At 46.8% G+C, this 5,339-nt stretch overlaps 1 protein-coding gene across 1 annotated transcript in view; it reads right to left on the minus strand.

The window, feature by feature from the left end:
- RGS12 (regulator of G-protein signaling 12) overlaps window positions 1–579 on the minus strand; it is an 89,806-nt gene extending 89,227 nt beyond the window's left edge. The window contains exon 1 of the mRNA XM_010583515.1: window positions 458–579. The gene's annotated coding sequence lies outside the window, so the exon portion shown is untranslated. The remainder of the gene's footprint in view (window positions 1–457) is intronic.
- Between the last annotated feature and the right edge of the window lie 4,760 nt (window positions 580–5,339).

The following is a 5,339-nucleotide window of genomic DNA, read 5'->3' on the forward strand; positions in this document are numbered from 1 at the left end:
GAGCGGAGCGGAGCGGAGGGGCGGGCGCCGGGTCCGAGCCGCCGCCGCCGCCGCCGCCCGGAGCCACGGTCCGCGGGGGTTACACATTAACCGCCCCGCGGGGCCGCCGCTTCCCGGGGGGGTGGAGCTGCGGGGAGGCACCTGAGCCCGCAGGGAGGGTTTGAAAAATCAAGCGGTAAAAAGACGGGAGGGCAAGGAGTACCCGCGGCGCGCACACCCACACTGGCACACGCCCCGGCCCGGGGGTCGCGGGCAGCGCCGCAGCCTGAGGGGCGCGCAGAGGGGGCGGCGCGGGCGCTGCCCTCCCCCTCCCCTCCCCCCCGGGTTCCCCTCACGCCGCCCGTGGGCTGCCGCCCCCCTTCTCCCACCACACCCCGAGCGGGGTCCCGGGCCGGGCGCTCGGCGGCGAGGGGGATGGGAGAGCCGGGTGGGCGCTGCCCCGCTCGGACCCACTCACCTCCGTCCCCCAGGACTCCGGCTACTCTACTGAGGCACCAGCTCCCCCCGGTCACCGAGGAGACGGGCGCCGGGCTCCGCCACACAGCGCTTCGGCCACTGGCTGCGAGGAGCTGTCAGTCACCGCACTCACCCGGCAGGGGTGGCGGTCGGGTTCCCGGACAGAGAAAGGGGAGAGACAATACCCAGGGCCGAAAAACTACAGCTCCCGGCGTGCCCTGCGAGGGGCCCGCTCCCTCCGGCCGTGGGGAGCGGGCCGCGCGGGGCATGCCGGGCCGCGTAGTTCCTTCGTCTCCCCGAGCCGCCGAGCCGGGGCGCGGTGGGCAGTGGGTGCCCCGCCCCCTCGCCTCCAGCTGGGAGCGGAGTGCGCAGGCGCGGGCTGCCGGCGCCCTTTCGAACGGGGCTTCGCCGGCGCCCGCTGAGGGGGCGCGAGGCTGAGGCGGGAGGGAGGGACGGCCCCGCGGCCGAAACCGGGGCGAGGGGAGGAATTAAATGATCAACACCGCACAGCGGGGACAGCTTGCTCGGTCCTCTCGGAGCCGGGAGGACAAAGTAGAGCCAGTCCCAGTGTTAAACAGCACAACGACGTTAAGCTGGCGGGGCGAGACTGGTTAGAATAACCGGCAGCTCTGAAGCGGCGCTGAGGAGAAGGGGCAGGTTGGTCAGGGAGGACAGGGCGGGAGGCGTTCAGAGGTGCATCAAACAGGTGTGCCGTGCCTCGAAGCCCAGGAAGAAAGTGAGACAGACCTTACAAGGTAAAGGGAAAAGTGGGAGGGAGCAGGGTGGCACTAGGTTCAACCATTAAGCCACCCCACGAGGGTGAGGAGGTAGGTGAGGCATTTCGTAGTAATTAAGCATCCAAAGGGCAAGAGCATGTGCAAAGGGCAAGTTTTGCCACCCAGATGGAGCAGGGCACAGGCAACAAGTTCTCAAAGTACATGGGGGACAGCTGTTTATTTCAAAAGGGCAATACTAGAAAACCTTACTTTAAGGAGGAGGAATAGGAAGAGGGGAAGATGGTACACGTAAAAGTGAACGTCAGTTAAGAGATTCTTGAGGAATATAAGGTCCAGAAAAAAGGGAAGAATTAACCAAAGGTGTTTGACTTTCCTACAGAACCTGAAAAGATTTTGTGATCTTTGCAGAAGATTGTGATCTTTAGCTCTTAACAAGGACTTGTAGAAATCCTTTGTATGTGGGGGATTTCTTCGTTTTGGTGTCTGTCTCTATGCACTGGAAACCTGAAACTGGAACTGAACCTACCAGCCACAAGGTGAAGGAGAATGCTTGCCTTTTCTTTCTGGGTTGGGTTTTTGTGGGGTTTTTTCCCCAGTCTCCAGAGCAGGATATCTGTCCCACAACTCACTGTTACTGTTATGTCTGTAAGATAACTTTTAAATTTTAAAACTGTGGCTTGATGGTTTAACTCCAGTATTTGTCTAATTTTTACACAGTCTAGGAAATTGTTTCTTAATATCTCCTTCCCTTTCTGAAATGCTTACAGTATACTGGAGTCTTCAGGAAAAAGAAAAACACAGGCCGAAAGAAAAAGCTCTTTGGAAAAATAGAGGATCCTGCTTCTCTACTCTGACCTCTGCCTTCTCATTCTGCTGGGTTTTTTCTTTGTCAGTCCATCCCAAGGAGATTTCTACCAACATGAAACATTTCAGGTCAACTTAGATCCCAGTTTTGTTATCTGTCTCACCAGGTTTTATGGGAAAAGCTGGAGGGGAAAATAACTGAATAAAATAAGCATTATTTCTTTTCCTCATCCTCACAGAGACACCTTGGCAGATCAGTGTAAAACTACAAGATGATAGACCTCCTAACTTCTCCAGACATACTGTGTCCTATAAAAGTAATTATTGATCCTTTAGGAAGGCTAAAGATTCAAAATGTAAAGAAGAAAATTGACAGATTGATTTTAAACCTCACCTGGTTGATTCTTTCAGGTGTGGTACAATAATTTAAAAAAATACTCTAGAGATCTAAATTTGGCCAAACGAGCGATAGCTCTTTATCCCTTTGACTGGGGAGATATCACAGGGGCAAGAACTGCATTCCACAAAAAAAAAAAGGTGGTGTTTTGGGTTGCCATCCATTAACAGCCCGATTATTTCTAGCTTCCATATGAGGTTGTCAAGACTACATATCTTTGCCACTATTTTTGTTGCCCGTGCTACCCCAACAGATCTAGCACTGAGTTGCGCTACCTCCTTCCCTACAGAAGGGAAGATTGGTCAACCATGTATTTCAAACAGTCTGACCTTGTAAACAGCTGTAACAGAAGAAAAATCTCTTTGAAAGCGACAAGTAATAAAGTGGAATTGTAACTCTTCCACAGAGGTATCTGCAGGTGTCCTTTTGAGTTTATGGGGTTAATAAAAAGAAATTATGCTTTATTTTGTTTCAAAGAGGAGGGATGCAAAGAAGTGGCATCAGCATCTACTAACTATAAAATAATTACTCCATGGCAGTCTCAGATATTACTTCTTCCGCAGCCACTGATCCTGTTCTATTTGTGATAGCCAACAGAACTGATTGGACTTTAAGACAGGAGTATGTAATCAGTCTGAATTCACATAAGGGTTTTCTGTAGTAGAGCAAAATTTCCTACATGAGTATTGCTCAGCAAGGAAGAAGTGAACACTGAAGACTGACACGGAAACAGGTGTGCTCACACAGCCTACTTGCAGTCAGAAATATCCAACTCACCACGAATTAATTTAGTGCTTTTCTTCAGTGTTTTTGGAAATGGTGATTAAGACTTCAAGTTAGAATCTGGAATGCAGTGATTAATGGCCCCTCAAAAAATCCATGCAAGGTCTCAGCTGTAACTTTTCATACTGTTTTCACCACTGTTGGAGACAATAAAGGAAGAAAGGCTGTGAAACAAAGTGATAAGGATTTGTGGCTTTGGGGCTGTAAAAGCTTTGGCTTTCTAAGCCTAAGTAGCTTAATGTTGGGTGTACAGACATCTCAATCATACTGAGGGTGGCTGTCACAAAACAGCTTGTCAGATTTCATCTGGCGAGGTTTACAATGCATCCTGTAATGAAGTGTGATTACTGCTGTCACAAACACCAGATGAGAAGTCACAAAATAAACTTAGTCCAGCATCTGATGCAAAGTCTATGGTTTTAATTACCATTGTTTAATTACCTTGGTTAAAGGAATGGAATTGTTGGTTGCTCCAAAAAGGTTTTATTTTAGAAATACAGAAATATCCTCACATAAATGTCAATTTTCTCATTTAATGCTTTCAGCATGTTCAAAATAATAAAATTGTATATAACTGTCAGCATTAAATGCTTCTTCGCTATACAAACTTCATTCCAATTTTCCTAGCTTAATTTTGTTCTGAACATCAAGGAAGATTATATATCGTATACATTATAGTTAGCTTGTGTTGGCCAGTGTCGTGGTTTAACCCCAGCCAGCAACTAAGTACCACGCAGCCGCTCACTCACTCCCCCCCCATCCAGTGGGATGGGGGAGAAAATCAGGAAAAGAAGTAAAACTCCTGGGTTGAGATAAGAACGGTTTAATAGAACAGAAAAGAAGAGACTAATAATGATAATGATAACACTAATAAAATGACAACAGTAGTAATAAAAGGATTGGAATGTACAAATGATGCGCAGGGCAATTGCTCACCACCCGCCGACCGACACCCAGCCAGTCCCCGAGCGGTGATTCCCTGCCCCCCGCTTCCCAGTTCCTAAACTAGATGGGACGTCCCATGGTATGGAATACACTGTTGGCCAGTTTGGGTCAGGTGCCCTGGCTGGGCATGAGAAGCTGAAAAATCCTTGACTCTAGTCTAAACACTACTGAGCAACAACTGAAAACATCAGTGTTATCAACATTCTTCACATCCTGAACTCAAAACATAGCACTGTACCAGCTACTAGGAAGACAGTTAACTCTATCCCAGCTGAAACCAGGACAGCCAGTTAATACGCAGTTGGGAGCAAAATCCTCATTAGAGAACTTAGTTCTTAAATTCCAAAAACCTCGTCCAGTTAACCATCAGAGTCCAAGCAAAAGGATCAGTGAAGATCATGTGTTCCGCACTGAGGAATGCAAGATGAACACATAGCCATCAATATCTACCTTGGTTTACTAGCTAATCTAATCTTTAGAAATACCCTTTCCTTTATTTTAAACATAGTCTTCTCCCTAGTGGGAGACACTCTTGGCAGTGGGAAAAGGAAGAAAATATTTTCATATAAATGCATTTTGGTTTGGATGATGGTGTTTCCCACTCTAGCATGTTGATGTAAAAAAAGTCTTTACAAGGAGCTCTGAAGTAGTAGAACTAAACAGGGATATTGATCTTATTAAATCTTGACTGTCCAATAGAGGATGTATCCTCTCAGATCCTGTTTAGATGTACAAGGGTTGATCTGGATACCTTGTGCATCTACTTGGCTTGTAATTGTGTCCTTACCTACTATGCTATTCAATTAAACATTAAAATATAGTTAAATATTTTTTGTGTTGAAAGATTCTTGTGTGCACTTACTCCTAAATACGTGAATGGTACCATTTGCAAAATTGAAGGTTTACGAGGTAAACAGTCTGGAACATCTTCTTCTGTGTGAAAACAGGCACAGCGAGGCCGTGGTCTTGACTGCTTCTTTGGGTGGCACTGCAATATACATAGAATTACTTAGTATCTTAAGAAAATTTATTTCCCTACAATAGAATGCACTATATTTATTTTCCCAAATTCACTAACATAAATCAAATTAAGCATTTTTATTGTATACAAAAATTGAAAACACAAATTATTGCTCATTGATCTCAATTTTTCTTCCCTTACATATGACTACATGTGATAAAAGTCGGTGCCAAGTTAAACCTCCACTGCTGATGAG

The sequence above is a fragment of the Haliaeetus leucocephalus genome, unplaced genomic scaffold, assembly GCF_000737465.1.
Source record: "Haliaeetus leucocephalus isolate CR32 unplaced genomic scaffold, Haliaeetus_leucocephalus-4.0 Scaffold906, whole genome shotgun sequence".
In the NCBI taxonomy this organism is placed as follows: domain Eukaryota; kingdom Metazoa; phylum Chordata; class Aves; order Accipitriformes; family Accipitridae; genus Haliaeetus; species Haliaeetus leucocephalus.